Raw genomic sequence first — 27,175 nt, 5'->3', positions numbered from 1 at the left:
AACATCTATTGATTGACCATTTCAGTGTTTGTGATCTTTCTCTCATCTTGTGCAATGAAGTAGCTAATCTTGTACAGGATGCCTGGGCCATGATGACTGAGGGTGAGAAGTGAGTGTCTTGTCTTGTCATCTGTTGTTGGTAAATTTGAGTGAGTGAATGAGCCCTTAGAGAAAGACTAGTGAATGCTTGTTGAAAGAAGGCAATGGAAGAAATAAGAAGGTGGTGTGGAGTCTTCCATTGTGGTGAGTGTAAATGTCTGTTGTTTGTTAAGTAACTTAAAATTAGGAAAATCTGAAGAAAAATGGTAATGGAAAAATACAGTAACACATAGACTGAACACATTTAACGTTTTGGTTTACCATTATGGGGTTTTGGTTTGTTTTATTTCTTGAAAGTTTAATTTCAGTTTGGAACATCATCTTAGATGTCTGGGGTTTATTTTTGAGTCACTGCTATTGATAGCTGTAATTATTCTCTTAACATTACTAAGTGGAGTCTTTTTAGCAGTTGTAATAACACATGTTATAACCAGAGATGTGTGTGTGTCTCTCCCTTTCAGTAGCTAAAGAAGGCGCTTTACGACCTGTCGTAAAAGGACACTGCTTGCAGGGGCATGGAGTGACTGGTCAGACAGAGAGAGTGAGATAAGGTTGCGTGAGTAGAAACCACTTTGAGACTGTAGGAGTTTAAGGTAACGCTTCTTAAAGCGGTGACTCATTCTCATTTCTAGTTTCATTTCCTTTTTCATTTTTGTTTTATTTAATTTCATTTTTCACAGTTTATTTATTTATTTTGGGGGTTTGAGTTATTTTGCCCTCAAGGGTAATTGGTTCATTTTACTACTTAGAACTGACATGTGAAGTTTGATACACTTGAACACAAGTATACTTAAGTCAAGGTTAAATATCAAGCATAAAGACTAAAGTTAGTTGACATGTAGGTATAGTTGACATTGCTGAGTACATACAGTACAACACACTTTAGGATTTTATTTACAGATATTTTCATTTCATTTTTGGTTTCACTTAAAAGTTTATTTTGATTTCTTTGGGGTTTTATTTTATTTTGGGGAATTTATTTTGGTTAACGTTGGAGACTTGGAGTTTTAATACTGTAAGCGTGCGAAGCATTCGTGAGATTGCATTAGGCACAAAGTACCTCTCAGATATGAGAAGTTGACCTGTTCCACAGAAAATAATTCTATTCTCTGTGGAAGGGGGGTAGAGTGTAGAATTTTAAATTATTTTGCCAAAAGAAGTGTTATAGGTCATGAACAAGTTCACTAGAATGCACCATACATGCATACAACATCATATAGGTTGAGGAGAAGTGTATACACTGATTGTTGAAAGCGGTGAAATAATTTGGGTGTGTGCTAACATTGGTTTGTAGTTACAGGTGGAAATAACGAGGAGTGGTCGAAGAGGAGAAAAATCATCACGGAAGGTTGCCAGTGGATGATCTCTCTGCCTTTCTGGGAATCTCTCTCAAGGACTGAGCTGTCTCTCAAGCGAGGGAGAAAGTTCAACATGGACAGTTGGACTAAGGTCATCAAAAGGGTTGTCTCTGCTGAGATGATCTGTTGCTGTTTCCGGAGGATCAATGACTGTTTTGTGGATTAATTGACGGTGTTTCTTTCTGATTGAAAGTGGACTGAGTTGTTTCAAGTGACAAAGGGGCGTCAGGAGACGTTCCAGGATGGACGATGGACAAAGTTCAAGGAGCTGAGGTCAGTTGGACCTGATGGCAGGTGTGGGCACAAATGCCAGGACTGGATCCTGCCAGCTAGAGAAAGGCTGGAGGAGTGCAAAAGAGTCGCTGAGGAATTGCCACAGTGCCAGGCAGGCAAGGAGCTGATGCCAGCATCCATGGATGGGTGCAAAAGAAATGTACCAGAGATCGTCGAAAGATTGCTGAAAGACTGAGAAATGTGAGCTGAATGGTACTGGAGTTGTAGGGGGTGTCTCGCGATACCTTCTCCGCAAGGGGCTTGCCCGAGTGTTTCCAAGGCTCGGATAGTCCTCACATGGAGGGGATTGCTATGGACACATGCAAAGAATGGATCTACAAGAGCAATGACAGCTGCCCATGAGGGTAGCGAGGACTGAGTTTGCTGTTTCAACAGGTTTCACCAGAGAGATGAAGGGAGAGAGAGAGAGAGAGAGAGAGACTGGTCTGGCAACAACAAGATGGCGTTATGGACATTAGTTAGTTGACCACTTCTGCAAGTAAGACAGGTTAGGGGTACTGCACACCAGATTGTTTCATTGATTTCACATTTTTCATTATTTCATTCATTTCACATTTTTTGTTTTATTTCATTGATTTCATATTTACTGATTATTTCCTTGATTTAATTTGCTGATTACTTTATTATTTTCAGAAAGTGTCTGATTTCAGGTTTTGAAGTGAATTGCATACAGTTGCATTCAACATTTAGTGAGGTACATACTGATTCTGATTTTACAGGAATAAATTCATTAAAGGCTGTCGGGCCACACACTCAAAATGAGAAAATATTCACATGGGTTTGCAAAACAGTGGGATGTTCAATAAAGGGGCAATTCATAATTTTCTTTTGGGAAAAGTTTGGGTTAACAAGAGTGTCAACTTTGAAGGAAGTTTCATATTTTATTGACTGACTGTTGTACATTTTAGTGCTCAAAAGGTTTCATGCAGAATATTAATGAAAAATGATTTTAAGGTTTAAAATTCGGTTTGAATTTCAAAAGGGGCGTTATGTCGTAGTTTTGCCAACATTTCTTCATTAATATTTACAATTATTTATTGGAAATTAACACAATATCTTCACATGAAGAATATCTTCATTTTAGAGGTTTTGCTCTCAAATGTGCTTCTCTGCCAGCAATACACTTTTAGAGACATTCTGTGGGTCCACCAAAGACAGCTGCTGTCGTAAACTGAGCTACAGAGGTGTCGAGTCACACAGCCACTTGCTGGAGTTAGTGAGTTGGGTAGACCCATGGAGTGACCATTCCTTATTTGACTTAGAATGTATTCTGGTATATTCTTGCTGCACTATGTTTGTATCACATGATGTAATACACTTGTGGGGTTTAAATACTGTTCTCAGATGCAGTTCAGGAGAACGGTTGGGACAGGATAGGTGAGGTTGTGAGCAGGGCCTCGTGCTCTGTCTCACAACAACCCGTTCTCACACTTAGGGGAAGAGCTGGGGACAACTGGGGAAGCGCTTGGCGGATGGGCGCTAAAGCCCTGATGCTAAAGGCACTATGCTACATTATGGTATTCTAAGGGTTAACTGAATTGCTCTTCTCACTTGCAATGTATCAATAAATGTAACTTTCTTGATGGCAATGGCATTCGTCTTCTCCTGTGATTTCCTGGCTTCTGCTTCCTTCACTGTTCTCCTGCACAAAGATGGGTAATGTATGCTTATGGCTGTTTGAGCCCAATTAACTAAATAATAACTAAGTATGTAATAGTGATAACAATAATATAAATACTTGGGTATTAATTGGTAAATGGTAAACATATACGAGTCAGATAGCAGAAGATGGTTATCCTTGTGCAACAGGCATTATAACCCAGATTAAGTCTTATTAATTAAATTGGGTTATGGACTATTTTATTGGCCCAGCTAATAATCTTAATTAGCAATGTGGGTTAATAAAAAAGTCACCACACCATCTAGGTATCATGTTACTTCAAATGATTTTAAGATAGTGGACTATCTGCCTGTGAAATTAAGGGTTGAACAGCTAAAACTGAATCATATGTTTAACATTATTAATGGGATAGCCCCTAAGTACTTGGGATCCCAGATTGTAATGGTGCATACTCAACATGCCCATGGAACAAGAGCAAGTGTTCGCTCCTGTAAGGTACCAGCTTCAAAAAGCACAGCTCGCAGCTCTTTCTTTTATACAGGGATTATGCTATGGAATAGCCTTCCACTAAATATTAAAATGGCAGAAACAAAAAGGTGTTTTAAACAAAGAGTTAGAGTATTTTTGTGGAATAAAGTGGAGAACTAGACTTAGACTTAGACTTAGACTTATGTTTATTGATCCCACAAGGGGAAACTTAGGGTAACGGCAGCCGCTCCTGCGGCGCCCCAAAAACAGCACAATACAGTACATTACATTACAACAAATGTAACAATAAAGTACAGCAGAGTACCTGCTAAGTGTTATACAACATTGGGTAAGGATGAGGAGAAAAAAAGATTCCATAGCTCCATATTGCAAACCACAACATCAAGACATAGAATAAAAAACCTCATGTATAGCTTAAAGCAGTGGAGACAATACATTGTACAAGAACCGGGGGGAGGGGGTGGGGGGTAGGGTTGGGTTGCAGAGAGAAATCAGAGGACGCGTTGAAGATTGAGGGAAGGGATGAGCACTGGATAGCTTATCACCCCACTCTGAGCCATAGCTCAACCGTCCCAAGAACGGCCTTGCACTGTCCCAAAACAAGTGAAAAACAAAACAAGTGCCAGTGGTAGTTGGTAGGGAGGCAGAGAGTCCAGACGTTGCTTGTCCTCCAAGGAGAGATAAGAGTCCTGGCCTAGGTCAGGTCGCTGCAGCTGCAGCTGGGGCGCCAAAGCAAAATAAGATTCATGTTTGGGTTATGCAGACATTCCTTTGCTATTCTGCAGTAATTCTCATGTGACTGGCCACACGTTTCACATACAGTAGAATTTCAAGCAACCTATCTCCCAAGCCGATCGATTCCATCTGGCGATCGTGCGCGACAAGTCCATCAATGCGGCGATCAATCGCTTCAAGGTGGCGATGTCCGGCCACAACCACTTCAGTCAATTTGTCCATCTGGCGCTGACCCGCCACAAAACCCTCCAAAGCGCGATTCACGACCACATTCTGTGCTCGAATCTCACTGCCCACCCGATCAATTGAGCCGGACAGCCTGGGGCCCCTAATGGCTGCCCATACCTTTGAGCAAATGCGGTACAGCAGTCCCAAGGATAATCCAATTCCCAAGGAACTTGCCACCAAGTAGCCGAAAGTGTAGATCTTCTACGTCCTCGATGTTCAACGGAGCCAGACACATGACGTTCCACTTCCCCCACGAGTCCATCACATAGCCAGCCGCCGTTGTCCCATCAGGACAGTTGGGCTCCCCCGAACCCACTTTGATCTTCGAAAAAATGGTGTCAATTGCGTTGAAAGACCAGTTGACCAGGAATGGTGACGTAGGAATGTGATGGCATATGTGTATGTGATATCTGTTACATGTTTTTGTTATGTCTTGTCCTCTTCCATCAGGGACCATGTTGGAAATAAGTGTTTACACTTTTACATGTTATCCCTTGGATACCTTTTTGTCTTCCTATATCCATAAATAAACCAAACCAAACCAAAAATAGTAAGTCATTTTCAACAACACAGCAGTTACTGCCTTTTTGCTTTGTAGGGCAGCATTGTTTCCAACATAATTGTGATTGCGCCGTCGTCAGAAGTGTTTCCCATGGTGAAGCAGGGCTCCAAAAATGTGGACGAAGGCATTTGGGCACGTTTTCTGTAGATCAGCATGCCGTGCGACACGTCATACGTAACATCATCTAGCGACTTTTCAGTGAGCCAATAGCAACTTAGGCTGATTTTCTTTTGGATTGACAGAAGAGTTGAGCGGTGGGATGGCCTAATCAGACAGCCTGCTCGTCACAGGGTTCCCACATCTTTTTCATGAACAAATTCAAACACGTTTCAAGCACCAAATGTTCAGTTTTCCAGCACCTTTAATAGGTCGCGGAAAGGGGGTCCTCCCCCAGAAAAAAACATGTTTTTAAGATGCAATTTCCTGCATTCTAATGAATTTTAGGGTGTCGAATGGCAAATCCCATTTGACATCTCAGATTTTTGATGCACCTGAACAATTAATATCCATTATTTGGCTTACTGAGTTTGAATTTACACACATTTCAAGCACTTCATTAAAAAAATTCAAGCATTTTCACTACCTTGAAAACACTTCATTGAAATTCAAGCATTTTCACTACCTTGAAAACACTTACTTGAAATTCAAGCATTTTCAAGGAATTCAAGCACCAGTGGGAACCCTGCTGTCACCAGGAGGTACTGGGGATTCCTGGTATAAACGAAGGACTAAACATGTGCAGATAGCTAATATTACACTGATGTCTCCTCATTAGCATCGTGTATGCATGCACAAACACACTGCCCTACCGAGTCCTAGCAAGACTGTGAGTTTTCATATGTCCCAAGCAAATAAATCTGCTGCATAGTTCCCCCATCTCCTCCACTGAATGCAATCATCAACACCACAATGCAGATAATACGTGGGCTTAGAAAAGCTGGAGCGCCCTGCATCTACACACTTTACTCTGCGAAATTACTCCGGATATCCAGAATTAGAATTGCATTGTGGGAGTTCCGAACCCAGATGAGAGAGTGCCCGGTTGTCAATGTTCAATTTGTCGCCAAATTAACTACAGCTGTTGGTCATCAGTAATTAATTGGGATAATTTTGGACAGCTGACAAAAATGTATTGTCTCCTATAATCTGTTCCACGGCCCAGCCCCAGTGTTACCAAGTCTGCTTATTATTAGCAACCTTGGGCTTACAGTCGCTTTAAATTTGGTAAAGTCAATGGTTGTTGGTTTTCATGGGCTTGTTCTTTTCAGGGTTGGGCTTGCTGTTTTCTCCTGCTCTGCCGGTGATTTGGATGAATTTCTCAATGGCAACTCGTTTTTTTAATCACTCATCGTCACAAGTAAACCTACTACAGCATCGTTAACTCCCACTTTCTGTGGTCACTGGTGGTGATTTTAGCTGCCACGCAGACACCGGCAAAGAGCAAGGTCTTCCCTGACTGGGCACGCGACTGACGACCCACCCCTTTGGTCGATTCTTTTGGGCTTGTTTTCACCGTCTGTCGCTTCTTTTGGGCCTGTTTGAAGGACGTCAGTTGCTTATTTGTAGTACGATACCCGATACCTGGCTGTGCAGTATCTGCCGATACAGATACCATATCAATACCACCCTATTTGAAATGTATATACCGTAAATTTCCATTTAATAGCCCGGGCTATTATTTGTCTGAATCGCGTGAGAGACCAGGCGAATATTTGGGACAGGCGATTAATTCCTTCTTATTCTTCTTCCTATTCCCCAAAAAATATTTCCCTTAACTGTGAAAATATGATACTCAATTGCTTTAAGCAATAGTAGGCCTAGGCTATGTTATTTTTAAATGTAAGACTAACAGGCTATTTATTCAGTGAAGTTGTGGATATTGACACCTTTCCTCCGCGACCACGGATAGCCCCCACCTTTGCGCTTCTCATCTGGCTGTCACGCATCAACTGGAGGAGAGCGCGCAGTTCAAGACAAGCGGCATGACTGACTGCAATTGTCAATAAGCCTACAGTAGTCTAAACAGCTGTTAAATGTTCAACGGTGTCTGTAGTCAAATTATCACAGCGGTGGTAGATGATTTTTATGAAGACCTGGAGGTTTAGTCCATCCTACTTTGCAGTAAACAAAAACCAACAGACANAATTGCTGAGTAGTGCCTACGAATGATTCTCCTGCCAGGATAGCGTTGGACTAATCAGATTAACCAATTTACATGTTGAATGTTGAGAGGAGGCATTTTGAAAAGTCGAAGACGTATTCACGAGGATAACATAGCTACCTTTCCTTGTCAATGTTACAGAATATTCAAGAACCTCATCTGCGATAGGCTAAACACGATTTAGCCTATCTAACACGCTTGAGGATAATATTGCCACCTTTCCCCTTAGTAGAGCGGCTACAGGAAAAATCGTGCAAATTATGATACAAGCGTGAAATTCGGCAAGTATGTGCTCAAGACCCATACGATCAAATCTACCCGATTGGCCACTTGAAATGGCGGCCATTTTCCAAGATGGCCGCCAAAAAAGACCCCAGAAATGGATTTATTGCATAGAATTGACCTAGAAAATTATGATACAAGCATGAAATTCAACATGTATGTGCTCAAGAACAATATGATCAGATCTACCTGATTGGCCACTTGAAATGGCGGCCATTTTCCAAGATGGCCGCCAAAAAAGACACCAGAAATTGATTTATTGCATGTAATTGACCTTGTAAATTATGATACAAGTATGAAATTCAACATATATGTGCTCAAGACCAATACAATCAAATCTACCTGATTGGCCACTTCAAATGGCGGCCATTTTCCAAGATGGCTGCCAAAAAAGACCCCAGAAATAGATTTATTGCATAGAATTGACCTAGATAATGATGATACAGGCATGAAATTCAACATGTATGTGCTTAAGACCAATACGGTCAAATCTACCTGATTGGCCACTTGAAATGGTGGCCATTTTCCAAGATGGCCGCCAAAAAAGACCCCAGAAAGTGATTTATTGCATAAAATTGACCTACAAAAGTATGATACAAGCATGAAATTCAACATGTATGTGCTTAAGACCAATACGATCAAATCTATCTGATTTGCCATTTGCAATGGTGGCAATTTTCCAAAATGGCCACCATGAAAGAATCTAAAAATGGATTTGTTGCACAGAATTGAGAAAGGAAATTATGATACAAGCACAACCAAGAAATTTGGCAGTTATGTGCTTAAGACCAACTCAATACATTCCAAGTAATTTTCCAGTTTAAATGACGGCGATTTTCCAAGATGGCCGCCAAAAAATACCATAGAAATGGATTTGTTGCACAGGATTGATCAAGCAAGTTATACAAGCATACATTTTGGCATGAATGTGCAAAAAAAACAATACAAATCAAATCTTCCTGACTCACCACTTGAAATGGAAGCCATTTTATAATATGGCCATAAAAAGGCTGAATTTAAAAAATGAAATGAAAAAAAAAAAATGATGATACAAGTATGTAATTTTGTGTGTTTGTGCTTAAGAGCAATAGGCCTATAATCAAATCCACTCATTTGCATTTTAAAGATGGCCATCAAAGAAGACACTAGAACTTCATTAATTGCAATTAATCTAGCAGATGTGGCCCAAATCAATGTTAACATTCACTGTTTGAATTTCCAATGATTTCATCATAGAAGGAAATACAATCAAGCAAAAAGGCACATAACTATAGGCTACCAAGGGTAACCCCGGCTCTCTGAGGCATATGAACCAGACATCTCACTATGGGTAACGCCCGCGACCATTTGCCAAAACTTGATTTCAATCTTGCCGTCATGCCAATGAGCTGCACAGCTGGGGATCCCGCCCCCTCGGGGACAAATCCGCGGTACGTTGGGCTCTGAGCTTCAATCTGAGGCAACTAGCCTTTGAGCTTGTGGGTGAGTGTAGCAATCTAGTGAGATGTCTCGTTCATCTCCCTCAGAGAACCAGAGTTACCCTCGGTAACCTATAGTTCTCTTTCTGTCGAAACACTCAACATCCCACTATGGGTATTGAAAAACTCCCGATTGAGTTGCCTTTACCTAGAATGTGCAAACAAAAGCTTGGCCGGGGGACAGACCATTCTCCTGCCGATGCCCAGAGCTGTTGAAGGCGAAGAGGCAGCGTCCATCAGCAGTGATAAGTATCATGCTCACCCAACGCGCAGCTCGAGACGCAACAGCCACCCAAGGGCCCAGGGTCTTAGTTCCGAACCCGAAGAAGAGAGGCTAGGCACCAGGCGCACAAAGGCAGCGTCCGGACATCCAATACCACGGAGAGCACGCAGTGGAGGGAACCCAGGGCACGGAAACCACCCGTCTGGGTGTAACCGATGTGCAGGTGGAGCCCACAGAGGTGTAGTGAGCCTCCCAATATCAAGTGGTATTCCCCAATAGCAAACCAGGCCTTGGCACAAGGGGGAATTTCCAGAATGTTCAGTACACAACATCTGCAGGTGCAACCGTGCTGGCAGAAAAGACCATTCTCTATCAGGGCCGTAGGTCCACGTTGCGGACGGAGAACCTAGTAGCAACCACCACCACAGCAAGCTGGCCAAGCCAGCCCCGATAGATACCCGTTTGAGGGCACACACTATGGTTCCTGAAGTCCAAGGGGGACATCAAAGATACACTTCCCCTCGATCATGCATCCTGGTCGAGCAGGGGCCTGAGATACTTCATTGGAGAAGTATGGTCTAGCTAACCACGGTCGCCCTACCCAGGGACAGCACTCCAGGCAGCACAATTGACACTCACGCTCCTGCTGAGCGAATGAGACACACACAGTAAGGGGTGACCGACCCAAGGGAGACACGTGTAATGCGTCCTATTAGGAGAGGCGAGGATCCAGGTGGTTGTTCCAGGCTGACAAGCCAAAGCCATTATGTGATAGCTAAATCAAACATATTAATGTCAAAATAAACTAAATTAAAGCAAATAAACTAAATTCATGACAATGCTTGTTTTTGGTGTACCTTTTGTTTAACAGCAATATCGAGAGAACCACGAATTGCCGTTATTGACATATTATTACCGCAGTGTCATCGTATTATTAGCATCTCATAACCTTCGGGGTGTGGGGGGGGGGCACTGCCTCCATTGATATTGAATTAAGAACTGGCATTAGCATGTCATCACCATGCTATTTGTGTGTCATACTGTGAGTGGCTTATGTGTCATTGCAGAATATGTTTAATATCTGTATCAGTTCATCATCCATGCTAACATATTCAAGGAGAGTGAACAATTATTTCCACCAAATTTGCAATATGCACATATGACATTTGCAAATTTCTAGGGTCTTTTTGGCTGCCATCTTGGAAAATGGCCAGCATTTTAAGTAGCAAATAAAGTAGACTTGATTGTAGGCCTATTGGTCTTAATCGCATACAAACCGAGTTTCATCATAAATTGCTTGGACAATTCTGTGCAATAAATTATTTTCTAGGGTCTTTTAGTTTTTTGGCAGCCATCTTAGAAAATGGCCACCATTTCAAGTGAGTAATTGGGTAAATTTGATTGCACTGGTCTTAAGCACATACATGTTGAATTTCATGCTTGTATCATAATTTGCTAGGTCAATTCTATGCAATAAATCAATGTCTGGGGTCCTTTTGGCGGCCATCTTGGAAAATGGCCACCATTTCAAGTGGCCAATCTAGTAGATTTGATCGTATTGATCTTAAGCACATACATGCTGAATTTCATGCTTGTATCATCATTTTCTAGGTCAATTCTATGCAATAAATCAATTTCTGGTGTCTTTTTGGCAGCCATCTTGGAAAATGGCCGCCATTTCAAGCGGCCAATCAGGTAGATTTGATCATATTGGTCTTGAGCACATACATGTTGAATTTCATGCTTGTATCATAATTTTCTAGGTCAATTCTATGCAATAAATCCATTTCTGGGGTCTTTTTTGGCAGCCATCTTGGAAAATGGCCGCCATTTCAAGTGGCCAATCAGGTAGATTTGATCGTATATGTCTTAAACACATACATGTTGATTTTCATGCTTTCATCATAAATTTCTAGGTCAATTCTATGCAATAAATCCATTTCTGGAGCCCTTTTTGGCGGCCATCTTGGAAAATGGCCGCCATTTCAAGTGGCCAATCAGGTAGATTTGATTGTATTGGTCTTAAGCACATACCTGCCAAGTTTCATGCTTGTATCATAATTTGCACGATTCAAGCCAAATTGGCCTTGTAGCCGCTCTACTACCCCTCTCCTGCGGTATCCAGTTGCCTTCTCAATCTGAATCGGAAAGAGAGTTCAAGACCCGCGGCAAGACTGCAATGGTCATCATGGTCCGTGGTGTCAGCATTCAGCCAAAACGGTGATAGGCCCCTTTTTTTATATATTAAAATATACCTTATTCGCAGCAGCCAAAATCAGTCAGACAATAAGTCCTTAACAAGTACGTGCAGGGTAGCGAATGCTCTTTCTACCAGGGTAAAGTTTGCAATTGGAGAGGGGTGATTGAAGGGGTAAATTAAGTCCGAAATCAAAATGATCAAAATGCGGTCGGTTTATTTACAATATCCCTACATGACAGAAAGAAAATGTGTAGGAGGTCAACAGAAAATAACAAAAACTGAGGACTATAGGCAACGTCAAGTAAAATACAAGCACGCATACAAAATCCAACAAAGCTTTTTTTTTAATGCGGCAACACTGGTTAACAGCAGGTTTTACGCACACATTTCGAAGCGGTTAATCACAGATGCTGCTCTCTTCCTTGCTCTCCCAAACCCCAACGTACACTGGGTTTAATCAAAGAAAGTAGATCTAACCAAGAAGCGTCATTTTGTTTCTTTTCCAGTATCCACTTTATGTCGGGTGAACGCCCCTTTAGGAGACCTTCGGTTAGGAGACCTTCGGAGTCCTGAGGTTGAGAATCAATGAAGTCCCCTTAGCGCTGTAGATGGCGGTAGCACCCGTCGTGTGCAAACACCACGAAAAGAGAAGAAGAAGGAGGGACAACGCCCCCTTAGGAGACCGAATTTTGAGCACTCGCTTTTGCATTGAGTGGGCGTGTTTCGAGTCCTCTTTATTAAATATCCAACCTCTTTGGTTTAATACTCCCTGCAATACTGGCCAGCTATTATTCAATTACCATTTCATTTGTCCATGCAAAGACCTTTACGCGGCGATTAACTAAACGTAGCCTCGTCCGAATTAAGGTAGTTCTAGGCTACAGCCTAACACAAAACGGCACACAGATGCCACATATTAATTGGCTACCATACACAAAAATGTAAAGCTAGTAAATGAAAATGAAAAGCATTTAAATTAACATCCCACTAAACAATTTCTTCCCCAAAGTCAAAGTTGCAACGGTGTGCGCTTCCGCCTCGCAGATTGATGCTTGATTAAAGTGTGTTGATCAGTGCAGTGCGTGCAGGGTGTGTGCGAGTGCGTGCTCCGCCATGCACATTGAAGAAAGTTCACTTCAACATGTCAACAATGTCCCATGTGTCCATATGTAGTGCACAAAACATTAAAAGCATTGTAAGAGAACATGTTTGCCAGTTTAGTGCAAAGGGAGGAGGCTGCATGTTGAGGTTACATTTCATTTCGTTGGATGCTTGTCTCAAATGTCATTTTCTCTCATCACATGCCTAGGCTACTTGTTTTAAATATGGGTTTTAACCACATTAACCCGTATTACAGCGTTAAACCATAGCCTACCCTGAAACACACTGCTGCTTCCCCCGAGTTTTAGATTGCAAAATTTCCGACATTTCGCTTCACTGACGCAGCGGTTGATGGTCAAAGACGCGGCGCATCCTAAAAACTAAACAAAACAATATAAGGGGGGAAACATGCAGCGCCGGTGGTCAAGCCTTCTTCCTTGGTTCATTTAATGATTATTTAGACCGAGCTTTTATTTGGAACCGGCCATTATCTGTCCAAATATCCTCGTGCACCCGGCCCTTAAAGGGAACCCGGCCGCTAATTGGAACTCGGCTATTAAATGGAACTTTACGGTATATGAAGGGCTGTAGTGCATACTACTTGGATGTAAGATCATTGCATGGCTTTGAGAGGCTGCTGCCTACCTTTGTGAAACAGGAAAAAGATTAATACAGAGTGAATCCAGCAAAACGTTTTATACTTTTTAAATGCCTCTACGAAATAACTAATTTCAAGGCTGTTTAAGTGTCATACAAGCACCTGTAAATGGTATCGGTGCCCTATTTGTTGGTACTTGCCGATACCACCGATACTGGTATCGGTATCGGTGCAACACTACTTATTTGTCATATAAAATCTGGCAACACTTTCCAGCCCAGGAGGTAGTGGCAGTGGCAGCTCTTTATACCATGTTGCCAGCAGTGCACCAAAAAGTCGCTAGATTGGCAACACCGCTCAGGAGACTTTTTGGTTAGAAGTTGTCCGTTTGTCAAGTAATGTATAAAGTAAGAAATGCAATAATAGTCTCTGTTGCCAGATTGGACAGTTACCCGCCCAATTGGGCTACTTGGGCACGCCGTCTGCGGGTAAAAACGAGGGAAAAAATTGGCCATTTGGCCGTTTTTTTTCTGCCCTTAGACCTATGCAACTTCTTGAAAATTGGGCAGAACTTGAGAACCTTTTGTGCTAGATTTGGTCACACATCTGGCAACACTGATACTAGTTCAGAGTGGGCTGCGGGGACATCCGTGTAGACCAGTGGAATTCTGCACTGCCCACTGAAAGACGTTGGTTGGGAAACGGCTGGATGAAATTCATTTAATTTACATGAAATGAGAAATGGCAGTGTTGCCAGATTGGGCCGTTTCCATATGTTTAAAATTAGCCAAGATGGCGTGCCTTTAGGTGAGGCCATATCGTCTAGCGACTTTTCAGATAGCTAGTTTGTTTATTATTATTATTATTGAGGTTGATATTTTTAATCTTCCTCGAAAGAAATGATTATAATGTACCGTATGTATATTTCTAATATTTTAATAGTCAGGGAGGAAACCATCTTGTTGGTAGCGGAAAGGACTATTGCTTTGTCAAGTCAAGTCAAGTAGGTTTTATTGTCAATTTACATTTGAAATCACATTACATTTCTTTGATGGCAAATTACAATTTCTTTCCCTCTTTTGTTTAGTTTTTGCCGTCCTAAATACAAACCTCATCTGGCGACTTTCAGTGACAAAATCATTGTTTTCCCATCATGACAGTAACTGCGCCACCTTTTACCACAGCTCTGATCTTCGAAGAGCAGCTTGTACGGTTTGTGTTACGAGACTAAAGCTGGGCTTACACTGTGCGACTTTTGCCCCGATTTTGCACTCGCACGACTTTTTGAGAGTCGGGCCGATTTCTTGCTCAATCGTGAGTCTCGCATCGTGCAGTGTACATGGGGTAACGACAAGCGATTTCGCCTCACGATCGTGCAATCGCAGGGTCGCAAGAAAATCAAAACGGTTTGAAATTCTGGTCGTGGCTCGTGCGTAAATCGCACAGTTAAAGCAGTGCTACGACCCGATTTGACACTTCACATACACAAATTAATAGGGCCGTGCGATTCGCTGTTGAGCGCGACCTCATCTCCACCTCAGGTGCGCATGTTCCCTCCTCTGCAGAACGGGGAAACATGCCTGTCGCGTCGTACGGTGGAAGCATTTCGCTCGCATCCGACTGTCGAGTCGTGAGCTGTGAACTTTTAAACAGTGAAATTCCATCGTGCAGTGTGAGCAGAAGCTTAAGACCCACGAGTGAAAATATTGCACAGTGTATGCCCGGCTTTAGACATGTGAGCATGTTTTCTTGCGATCAGCGTGTCGTGTGGCACCATTTAGCGACTTTGGCTGATTTCCTTTCGCTAATACCAGTCATAGAGAACTGTGGTTAGAGCTAAGTTCTGTGTTGGTATATGCTGCTACTAGTAGTAATAGCAGTGGTGGCGGTGACGAAAAAACAGAGACATGACAAATAAGTATTCAAGTGTAGTAAGGTGGACCGAATTATGATAATTAACCCAGAAATTAATTACTATTATATTTGCATGGAATTGCACGACTACGCCACTGGGGGAATTTCGCCACCCAGAAATATTGAATAGCAACCAAAGCACAACAGGTTCGTTTTAAAAGGCAGAGACAGAATGCAGGGCAACAGTTAATTCTCTTATTTTATTATTTCACGTTCTTAATATTCTCTTTGTAAAAGGGTTCAGGTGTAACAAACAAGCATTGCGACAGATGATTTGAGACACGTCTTAAAACAAAACAAACAGATAAAACAGGTTCCACACCATCACTGATCCCATTATCCCAACTGACCTCGGAATGTCCGTCCACCCCTTGAGATGCCAATAAAATACAGAGCAAAGTTATCACCGCAATACACAGCAAACACGTTAGTTATAGCTAAGGAAACCCACATCAACCCACACTGTTGAGACTGCAACCAATTCACGCTATGGCACCAAGAGGGCACCTTACACTACGGCACTGCAACCAGGAAGCTCAAGGAGCCGGTTATCCAGGCAGTGGGAAGAGACTGGGCCAGTGTGGTAATTTACATATAATCAGAAAATAACAAACAAAACACAAAACCAAAATACAGGACGGGTCGTTCGCTCGTTCAAGAGCACAGTCTCGCTCAAAACAAAAATACATAAACAGTCCTGCAACCCCACTCACACAACCACTCCAAACGTTACGCACACACAATCACTCGGCGCATCTAACCAGTTCAGTCTACCTAAACTAAACAGCAGCCCGCCGCATTAACCAGTTACATCAAGGAAGGGGGGGGGGGGTCCACACCTGCACACAGAGAAAGTGACAGAGAACAGATGACTAAGACAATGCACGGCAGAAGTGGGAATGAAGTGGAAAATCGTTTGTAACCTACCCCAACCGACGAGACAGGCACACACTCCCAACAGTCACGGCAGGGGGAAAACCGCGACGACATTCAGTCAGTCACCTAGTTAAATACCAAGTACGGGACTTAGACAACACATGCACATTTAATATAGCCCAAAATATAACATGGTAGAACCTGAGGCTACATACCAGGGCAATACACGCCAGTGGATCAAGCCAGCAATCCAGCTGTAGACTTTGTCAGTCTTGGCTCTTAAAGCCACGAGAAACCACTCGGGCAGTACTCGATACTCCACGTGAACAACATAATTTCAGTGAAGCTCGATCTCCCAATGAAACATTAAAACAGGCAAACCTGCCACAAACATGCCAGTGCCTTCGCCGTAGTTTGGGCCCTCTTTTTAAAGAGATTTCGGCACTGGCAATTGGTGCGTAAACGTCACCTGACGCGCTAACGCACCAGCAGACACCTGCCGTGCGTTAAAGGCGCACAACCACACATCCATCATGCTACAAAGAGCATTCACAAAGTGGCTTGCTGGTCGTTCAGGATGAGTTTGCACAAAGCCACCTGTTGAGCCAGATCACCAAATGAACTTGGGAATCGAACCCAGGCTTCCCACATGGCAGGCGAGAATTCAAGGATGGCTGTGTTTTTTTTTGGCCCGTAAGGTCTGACTGTGTGGATGGATTTGCCCCAAATGTTTTTATAACAGTTGTTTGGTTTTAAACCTATGTACAGTGCTGTCTGTGTATATTTTAATTGGGTGGATGGGAATGATAGGGGACTGAATGCATCGCGTTTCGGGGATGGGCCTGCTGTAGTTAACGCATGGAACAAGCTAAGGTCCTGGAGGTCCATAAATATAATGAAACGTGGGAGGGCACATTTTAGAGTTCTGGAGTAACAAACCTCCCTAGCATTATGTCGTGTACAGAGCGAACGAAGTGACGGAAGTCATTATTTCTCTATGGAGGGCACGCAACCTGCGCTACCAAAGCGACTTCGCCGGGAGCGAAGCTTCTACAGCGACCAGAGCAAATTTTGATGATCAAACTCAAGCTAATTGTAGGCGAATTCACTCTGACGCTGTTGGGCGAAAACCAATTTATATCTCCGAATGGAACAGGGTGTCAAGTCAGAGCCGTTATGTGATTACATGAATCAAAAAGTTCGCTCTTGGTCTGGACACGCCACTATTCCTCCATTTCACACGTGTGCATCTGGGGCATTCCATTCATATTTTGTACGTCATGCAGCTACCAGTAACTAGGGAAAAAGCTGCATTGGCCGGGAATCGAACCCGGGCCTCCCGCGTGGCAGGCGAGAATTCTACCACTGAACCACCAATGCATAAGGGGTCAAAGTTCAAAGGTCAAACGACTCTCATGGAAAGTCACTCAAATATTGCAGCGCTTCAAGGTCTGCTGGATAAAGGCCCTTTTTTTATTTTTTACCCCCGCACATGATCCTAAGCAACCCAATCTGTGATCAAAAGCTTCTCAAAACCCGCCATATTGTGCTAAATTCTGCCAATTATCAACCAAATTACATTGATTTCTTAGGGCCCAAAACGGCTGAGGAGAAAAAAAAAAAGCCAATTGGCCAATTTACCCTGTTTTTACCCGCACTTCAAGTAGCCCAATTAACCTGGCAACACTGACCAGCCGTTCAGAGGCTTTTGTGGTAACTTGAGTCATGTCCACAGGCTCAGTGGGTTTACATACTGAGTGTGTTACAATATGCGACCTTGTGCTTGTCTCCTCGTACCAGGAAGTAATATGTCATGATGACAATAGCATTATATTTCAATATCTTGCAAAAGCTCAACTGAAAGTCTTTTTCTCATCTGCAATTGGGATGGTGAATGAAAAACAGTCCCTCAAAAGTTGTTGTGGCTAGGCTGACAGCTGGGAAACATTATTGTTTTGATCACGGAAGAAGGGCCAGGAGGCAAGCACAAGTGGAGGAGGCAAGGTCGCATATTGTCTCTTACTCACTGTGTCCAAACTCGCCATCCAACCCGTGCCTGCAGTTCACCTAGGAGCGCTGTCGAGCATGCACAGCCCAAAAGGCTGGCGCTATTAACTAACACACAATTTTGCTCTCTGTCGAAACAACTGTCGCTGGCAGAAACCTGACAATATTATATTACTGAGTTATGAGAAACTGTTCAATAAGAATCAAAAAGAAACTGTTCAAAAAGAGTCAGCCTCCAGTAGCATTTTGATAACGAAATTGCTTTACAGCAGTCGTGATCACAGCAATGCAGCCGGTCAACCAATCCAAATGCAGTGTGTGAAGCCACTTGTGACGTAATATTTACAATAAAGACGTATTAAATTCAAATTAAGTACTGTTTGATAGGAAAATTTTCTCCTGCCTTTGGGGAAATTACAATGAAAGATACCAATTCTCTCCCAAGCAAAGGCAGCATCTATGATTGAGCTCCATAGGACCCCATTCTAACTGCCTGTGCGCTTGTCCATTGGCGCCACTTAGTGGACATGTGAGAGTTTTACAGCAACGGTCTACAGATCTACTGAACTTCCTTCCTCCATTTCAGACACGTGTGCCTCGGTTCAGCTCACTGCAGCCAGCAGCTTCTAAGGGAAAAGCTGCATTGGCCGGGAATCGAACCCGGGCCTCCCGCGTGGCAGGCGAGAATTCTACCACTGAACCACCAATGCATGCAAGGTCAAAGTTCAAGGGTCAAACCACTCTCGCAGAATGTCACTCAAAATTTGCAGCATTTCAAGGTCTGCTGGATAAATCTGCCTGAAGGCCCTTTTTTATTTTTTGTTTTTACCCCTGCACATGATCCTAAGCAACCCTATCTGGCAACACTGACCAGCCGTTCAGAGGCCTTCGTGGTTACTGGAGTCATGTTTACATCAGTGCTTGACATTAACTTTGTAACTCACAGGCCACTGTGGCTAGTGATTTTCTTGAGTCACTAGCCATCCAGCAATTCTACTAGCCACAAATTTGTAATTGTTTTTTTCTCCTTTATCATGATACTGTACATCTAACCTCAGAAGATGAGTAGTGTAGAAGATTAGTGCAAACAAGTACAAACACAGCTGAGCTTTTTCTTGAACTAAAATGCAAACAATTGATACACAAGGGGCCAACAACAGAATATAGGCTACTCTGATATGCCATACCAAGGAATACGCTCCCTGCCAAATTGGCTAGTGACACTGAACTTATTACTAGCCACAGCCAAGTTTTACCAGCATTTGGCCGGTTGGCAGGTCCCAGTTAGAGGATGACATTTTTCAGGAATTCCCGTGGGTCCCGCGTGTCCTGCGGGATTCCCGCGGGATGGGAGTCATAATTTTAAAGGTGAACGGGAGCGGGCAGGAGCGGGAAAAAAGATGAATGGGAGCGGGCAGGAGCGGGAATAAAAATGAATGAGAGCGGGAATGCTTGCTTATTTTTTCATTAAAAAAGCCTATGAAACGGGAGTGGGATTGATTTTGAGTGGGAGTGGGCAGGATTGGGAGACATTCTTTTCAGGACGGGACGGGATGGGATTTGTTTATTTTACTCCACTTCGGGACGGGACGGGATGGGATTTTTTTTCTGGGACCGGGATGGGACGGGAGTGAAAATCCACTCCTGTGTCATGCTCTAGTGCCAGTGTCAAGCCCTGGTTTACATACTGAGCACGTTACAATATGCAACCTTGCCTCCTCCACTTACGCTTGTTTCCTTGTACCGGTAAGTAATATGTCATGATGACATCACTGACGACAGCATTATATTTCAATATCTTGCAAAAGCTCAATTGTACACTTTTTTCTCATTTGGGATGGTGAATGAAAAAAAGTCCCTCAAAAGTTGTGGCTAGGTTGACAGCTGGGAAACTTTGTTTTCTCCACGGAGAGGGGTCAGAAGGCTGGGCGAGGAAACAAGCACAAGTGGAGGAGGCATGGTCACATATTGGAATGCACTCACTGTGTCCAAACTCGCCATACAACCCGTGCCCAGTTCACCCAGGAGTGCTGTCGAGCATGCGCAGCCCAAAAGGCTGGCGCTATTACCTAACACACAATTGTGCTCGCTGTCGGCAGAAACCTGACAATATTACTTTTGAGTTATGAGAAACTGATGTGGATTTAAATCAAATGTACAATAACAAGGGAGTTAAACTTCTGATTTCTTACTGGTTACAGGCATTTATGAGTCAGCCTCCACTCGCATTTTGCTAACGAAATTGCTTTACGGCAGTCGTGATCACAGCAATACAGCCGGTCAACCAATCCAAATGCAGTGTGCAAAGCCACTATAAAGATCAAGCGAGTTTAAAATTCAAACTAAGTGCTGTTTGAAAGGACAATTTATCCTGCCTTTGGGAAAATTTAAATGAAATATCAATTCTCTCCCAAGCAAAGGCAGCATCTATGGTTGAGCTCCATAGGACCCCATTCATTCTAACGGCCTGTGCGCCTGTCCATTGACGCCACTAAGTGGACATGTGAGAGTTTCAGAGCAACTGCCTACTGAACTTTCTTCCTCCATTTCAGACACGTGTGCCTTTGGGGCATTCCTGTGATTCCATTCATGTTTTGTACGTCGTATACGGCTCATTGCAGCCAGCAGCTTCTAAAGGCAAAGCTGCATTGGCCGGGAATCGAACCCGGGCCTCCCGCGTGGCAGGCGAGAATTCTACCACTGAACCACCAATGCATGAGGGGTCAAAGTTCAAGGGTCAAACGCGTCTCACGGAATGTCACTTCAAGATTGCAGCGCTCTAAGGTCTGCTGGATAAACCTGCCCAACAATGGCCCTTTTTTATTTAATTTTTTACCCCCGCAGACGATCCTAAGCAACCCAACCTGGCAACACTGACCAGCCTTTGAGGTAACTAGAGTCCTGTCCACAGCCTCAGTGGGTTTACATTAGGGCTTTGACTTGTGCCCCAAAATCATAGTCGAAGTTCGTTTCTAAATTAAAAACGATATTTGAATATATTCGAATATTTATCCTTTTTTTTTACCATTAAAATTGCCCCGGTTAGACCTGATGTCAACCTGAAGTTGTCCTTTCCCCCAGTCAGTGACTAGTAAAAGGCTATTCCAACCGGAGATGTAGCCTAATGGCCCATTAACAACATCCATTCAACCAGCCATTATTGTTTAGCGATCGTTCAGCACTTATAAGAAGACGGTACTTAGAGGTGTGAATGCAGATTAAAACATGGCAAAGCTAGCAGCCATGTCAAACTTGTAGCATATGGGAATCATGAGAATTGAGCACACAGCATCAATATCAACAAATATGTATTTATTTTCTATCACTAATGACGGACATTTAGGTAGTGAGTTTGTAGGTCCAGGTAAGATGACTGCTCTCGTCTAAAAACGAACATTACACAAACTAGCAGTGCGCTAAAACATGCTAAAAGCATGCTAACAAAACCATCACCTGGAGTCTGCCTGATCTGACACCCAGACCAACGAAGCTAATTTGGTCAAAATCCAAAAAACAAGAAGTTATTATCTTACTCTTGGCGTAATCACAGGTACTTGTGGGTTGAATCACATAATTCCAGAAACTCGTCAACAACTCCAGAAACTAATGTGATGATACTTTGTTTATTAACTGTAGCCATTCACTTGAATGGAACTCTGCAGCACTCATCTGCTTGTTATGCGGACTCTGGGGGAGACTGCCTGCCGCAAGTGTCCTGCTCAGTGTTGCCAGATGTAGCTGATGACTACCCGCCCAAAATGTGTTCAAAAACTGCCAGGAGGCACTAAAACCCGCCCAATTTCAATAGGGGCTCAGAAAGTCTTTTTGGGCCGATATACTGAAGTGAGTTGCGTCGGAGGCTGCTAGTACATACATTTCGGTGTATTTATTTGCTTTTTATAGCTTTGAAATGGCTAGTTAGTTGGTCTTTTCATCCAGTCAAAGCTGAAATTTCACCTGTATTTGGCCAGTTGGCTGATGTAATTTAGAGCCCTGACGTTTGTAAAACTTGACTCCACATTGCAAAACAGTTGTACTTGTTGCTTGTATGTGACGACATAAGACCACTTTTGGGAATAAAATGACAAAGCAGGCAACAGTAGGCCTTCTAACCCAGTGTTTCTCAACCTTTTTTAGACGAGGCACCCTTTCAATTCATGAAACATTTCCAAACCAACTATTGCATCCGATACCACACAAGATTAGAAAAGTAACACATTTAGAGACGTCACGCGACCTACGTTTGAAGTTGCAGATGACTGGGACGACCTATATTTACTTTATTGTGTATAAATGGCAAATGAAAGATTCCAGTTACTAGCATTAATTTATCAATTTAGACAAATATGTATTATATAATTTATTTATCAGCCACGTTTCCGCGGCACCCCTGAGGGGAGACTGTGGCACCCCAGGGTGCCTCTGCACCCCTGTTGAGAATGAAAGAGTGTTCTAACACTGCATGAAAAGAGGAATATGCGGATGAGTTTTGCACCTTAAATTGCCTCATACCTCAAGCCACAGCATTTGCGGCTCCCCCATGCCCCCCTCCCATCCCCTTCTTAGGAGAGCCTTTAATATGTAAATGCCAGTGATCAGGTCGGGAGCTGCTACAGTCAATTTCAAGTGGGGTGGGGTGGGGTGAGGTCAGGTGGGTGGGAGGGAGTGGGGGGTCGGCAGGCCTGTTTCTAGGATTTTGGGGTCCCTAGGCAACGGGATTGTTGGGGGCCCTAGGGCATTTTTTGGCCTTTTACTAAAATGTGTGTGTGTGTGTGTGTGTGTGTGTGTGTGTGTGTGTGTGTGTGTGTGTGTGTGTGTGTGTGTGTGTGTGTGTGTGTGTGTGTGTGTGTGTGTTTGTTCACGCTGCCCAGTGGTGTTTTTCAGAATCACTAACCATTAAACCAGGGGTAGTGAACCTATGTCTCGAGGGCCCTTGAGGCCGTTTTATCCGGCCCCTGATATCTTTATAATGTTTTGCAACTTCACATGAAATAGGCCTATGACATATTTTGCAGGCCTAAAGGAATCTTAGAAATTACATTTCCAATGCAATTAAGTTAGGCCTATATTCAGGGGACCTAGAAAAGGTGGGGACTGTTTTAAATGTGTCTACCTTTAAAGGTGTCTATATGTCTATATAGGCCTAAAGGTGTCTATATATGCCTAAATTTCATGGGGAAATCCTGATTTGTGTTCATAGTACGGCCCCCGGAGGATTTTATGACCATGGTAGGAATTTGAAGTGGCCCTTCGAATGAAAAAGGTTCCCCACCCCTGCATTAAACCTTTCTTCTAGCCACAGCTCTGCTGTCAGTACATTTTATTATGATACTATAAGCTCAGAAATGAAGTTGATCGAACAATTCGATCGGTGCTATAAACATTTAAATGAACCGAATAGAAATCAGAATAGAAACATCTGAATGATCTTTCTTGGACATAGCCTACATTTTGAAGTGACCCTTTGAATTAAAAAGGTTCCTCACCCCTGCTTTTGAGGAAAAACATCAATGTGCTTGGCCACTCTGGTTTTTAAATTATTCTGAACTAAAGCAAGGATTTTTCAAGGAAGTTCAAAACAGACTGTCTCTGGTTAAATTAGTTCTACACCAAGCCTTTAGGTGGCAGTACAACTAATTCGCACAATGCGAATTCCACACACAAGCCACAAAGAAGCCATCTACCGCGGTCAACAACACCGACCCAAAGTTCTTTTCGTCTCTGACCGACCTATCTGAACAGAACCACGCGCTGTCTGTGTGGTTTCACTGTTACAAGTTTCTTGGCGACATGGGGGAAAGTTCCTCACATACCAACGGAAAATGGGCTTCACATACATGTAAGTAAATTTTACTCAACTGTGGTTTAAAGTTTCAGTACTCAAGAGCGATTGAATAGCTCCTCTGAACACAGATCCGCCATTGCTAAGTTGTAGCACAAGTCCCCTCAATGAATGTGACTACTCTTGTTGCTGCTGTACGCTAGTAAATTCTGATAACTTGCGAGCATCGTAATGACAAAATGCAGTAGTGAAACGGTGAATATGTTAAGTATACTTGTTGATGGTAAGTTGTTTGACATTGCTCGTTCTCAATTGCCTTTCCCCTGCCTAAAGATGATTCCCAGTTTGTCGCTCCCAGCGCGGTTCGATCCCCAGTCGGTTCGCTCCCACTAGCCAGACTATCGAGCCCACCGAGCTAGTTATCTTTTTGATGTTAGTTTTTTGTTACGTACCCTAAACCTAACCCTTACCTTAATCCTAAACCTAACCCTAAATTGCTTGTATGTGGTAGTGTATGATAATACGAGAAATGTAATCGGGTGGGATAGAACGCCTGGGATTGATAGGGTCACCTGGGACTACACGTCCGGGAGTGATCTTACATGGGAGTGACCATCTCCCAGCGCTTAAGATTGACAAAGGCTACCGTTAGCATGCTATTGCGTTAGCTCATCAACTAGTTGCTGGGCACTGCTCATTTTTCACGTCTGCCCGGCATTTCGCTGATGAACTAACGCTTGGACGTCTTGCCAATGTATTTTACAGCGGCAAAAATGCATCTAGGCGACGTTGGCAAGATTGGTGTGCCGTCTGGGTATGTTGGTTTTCAGTGCTGGGCAGTAGCGAAGCGACTAGTTTAATTACATTCCCTAGTAGCTTGGTCGTAGCGTCATTACTATGTATCGACTAACGTCCCTGTAGTTAGGAAATAAATAGTTTGGAAATCAATGTGAAATACCCTGGCATTTGCAACAGTAGGCAACCTGTCCTTAAAAAGTATGGGCCCTCAAAACAGCACTTGTTGCACAAATAAGTGTTGCATAGAGCAGTGTTTCCCAACCAGGGGTACGTGTACCACTAGGGGTACGCGAGCACCCTGCAGGGGGTACTTGGAAAAATGAAAACATGTATGGAGCATAGTCACATTGGGATATAAAGCATGAGTCAGGGGGTACTTGTGGTATGAGAAAAGGCTTAGGGGGTACTTAAGACAAAAAAAGGTTGGGAAACACTGGCATAGAGCACGCCACCCCGAAATCAATGTGAAATACCCTGGCATTTGCAACAGTAGGCAGCATGTCCTTAAAACGTATGGGTCCTCAAAACAGCACTTGTTGCACAAATAAGTGTAGCTGGCCTCTTCAAGAAATTGAAATTATGCATGGTCACTTTTTCTTATTGTTTCACGTGGAGGTCTACTGACATTGTCTAAATAATGTAGGCTAGTTTATGTCCATGTATTATATTAGGACCCAAGGTTAATGGGTTATTCTGTTTACCATGTTTTCACAGGCTGCTGTCTCATAATATGGCGAAGACGAGTCACTTGAAGGCCTAACAGCTCTTATGAGGAGCAGTCTTGCCATAGAAGACTGAAAGAATGTAAGATTAACTTCTTTGTGACCAATATGACTTGCTCATTGATACATTAGCTATGTCAATATGAGATGCATGGCGAAGTATTTAATTTATTTGTCTCTCTTCTAGGAGCTGTAGAAACAACAGGGTGCCTGCTGCAGTATGACGAGGACGCCCTGATCATAGAAGGTCCAGTGTCTTGGCAGGGTGAAATGGCACTGATATCGGTATGTGGTGATATCAGTTAAAATTAATGAATTAATTCTCATATCTGAATAATGTGAACACTGGATTTACCACACACTCACACACACCCTAGTCCTAGATTATACAACCAAGGTTACTTTTACCACAGCTCTGGCACTGCATCAAATTTCTTTTCTTTTTTATAGAACTGGACAGGTCATTTATTCGTTCCCCTTGGTTTTTTGCAGTGTCCTGCAGGATGCTGTGTCCTGCAATCCTGTGTGCTGTGCTACAGACGCGTGTGGAGGTCAACCCGAAATGGGCACAGTAGAGTGAAAGAGGGTAAGCTTAACCTATAGCCTACGTCAGGGTTGGGGAACCTTTCTCATTCGAATGGCCACTTCAAATTCATCCGAGGGGCCATAAAAGTCCTCCAAGGGCCGTACTATGAACACAAACCAGGATTTTCCCTTTCACTTTAGGCCTATATTGAAGGCAGCCACATTTAAACAAACGCCAACTTCTTCAGGTTCCCTGAATATAACTTAATTGTATTGCTAATGTATTTTCTAAGATTCCTTTACAAAATATGTCATATTTCATGTGAAGATGGAATTGCATTAAAATTATATCGGGGGCCGGATAAAACAGCCTCAAGGGTCGCAAACGGCCCTAGAGACATAGTTTCCCCACCCCCTGTCCTACATTGTCAATATGACTTGTGCTACTTTATAGATAAGTTGTCAATGCTGTGCATTGCTATGTTTTGATTTATTTTCTTACATCCTACAGATCCTGGCAGGGAGACGGTAGTGTCCTGCAGGATGGTGATGGGCAATCTTACAAGAGACCACAGAAAACTGATATAGTGTAAGATTATCCCTGTTGGGCTCAATATGTCTTGCTTATTGATATATTTGCTATGTCAATATGAGGTGCATGACGAAGTATTTATTTATTTGTTGTTTCTACAGCTCCCAGAAGTGAGACTGAGTGCCTGTTGCAGTATGACGAGGAAGCAGTGACCAGAGACCTTCAGTAGACCCTGCTGGCATGATTGGCGGCTGAAGAACATAATGAACAGCAATGTTTATAATATTGTACATACCTGTATAGTCTGCACTAAAATGCTGTACCTGTACTATTTTTTCCTCTTACTTTCATATTTACCACGTATTTACTATGAATTGACAACTTTTACTCAAATCCATTTTTGTATGTGCCCTGACTAAAACTATCCTTAAACCTAACCTGTCAGAGGTGTAATAACAACCTGCTCTTAGCAATGTGGCAGCAGTCTACTTGGATGCAGCGGGGAACATAGAACCCTTTTTTTGAAAAAGCATTGTATGTTTCTGAGTTTTATGAATTGTGCCCTTCCCAAACCTAACCTGTCGTAGGGG

The 27,175-nt window shown here is 43.0% G+C and overlaps 2 long non-coding RNA genes and 3 other non-coding genes across 7 annotated transcripts; 1 reads left to right on the top strand and 4 right to left on the bottom strand.

Moving 5' to 3' along the window:
- Positions 1-15,549: 15,549 nt before the first annotated feature.
- LOC134450144 (uncharacterized) lies at positions 15,550-16,606 on the bottom strand. The gene is made up of 3 exons (XR_010035018.1): positions 16,435-16,606; positions 16,271-16,345; positions 15,550-16,182 (listed from the first exon to the last, which is right to left on the bottom strand). It is a non-coding gene; the product is annotated as an uncharacterized LOC134450144 (long non-coding RNA).
- Positions 16,607-17,528: 922 nt separating this feature from the next.
- Positions 17,529-17,599, bottom strand: trnag-gcc (transfer RNA glycine (anticodon GCC)). Its single transcript has one exon. It is a non-coding gene; the product is annotated as a tRNA-Gly (tRNA).
- Positions 17,600-18,865: 1,266 nt separating this feature from the next.
- Positions 18,866-18,936, bottom strand: trnag-gcc (transfer RNA glycine (anticodon GCC)). The gene has a single exon. It is a non-coding gene; the product is annotated as a tRNA-Gly (tRNA).
- A 1,934-nt stretch (positions 18,937-20,870) lies between these two features.
- trnag-gcc (transfer RNA glycine (anticodon GCC)) lies at positions 20,871-20,941 on the bottom strand. Its single transcript has one exon. It is a non-coding gene; the product is annotated as a tRNA-Gly (tRNA).
- Positions 20,942-23,961: 3,020 nt separating this feature from the next.
- LOC134450142 (uncharacterized) lies at positions 23,962-26,829 on the top strand. 3 transcript variants are annotated; one of them, XR_010035017.1, is made up of 4 exons: positions 23,962-24,065; positions 25,521-25,813; positions 26,021-26,114; positions 26,565-26,829. It is a non-coding gene; the product is annotated as an uncharacterized LOC134450142 (long non-coding RNA). The 3 variants fall into 3 exon arrangements; XR_010035016.1 differs by having other exon boundaries at positions 23,962-25,610; positions 25,716-25,813; XR_010035015.1 differs by having other exon boundaries at positions 23,962-25,813.
- The last annotated feature ends 346 nt before the right edge of the window (positions 26,830-27,175 follow it).

Source organism: Engraulis encrasicolus, chromosome 6 (genome assembly GCF_034702125.1).
Source record: "Engraulis encrasicolus isolate BLACKSEA-1 chromosome 6, IST_EnEncr_1.0, whole genome shotgun sequence".
Classification (NCBI taxonomy): domain Eukaryota; kingdom Metazoa; phylum Chordata; class Actinopteri; order Clupeiformes; family Engraulidae; genus Engraulis; species Engraulis encrasicolus.
The sequence above is the reverse complement of the archived record's forward strand: the minus strand, read 5'-3'. Positions and strand labels throughout refer to the sequence as shown.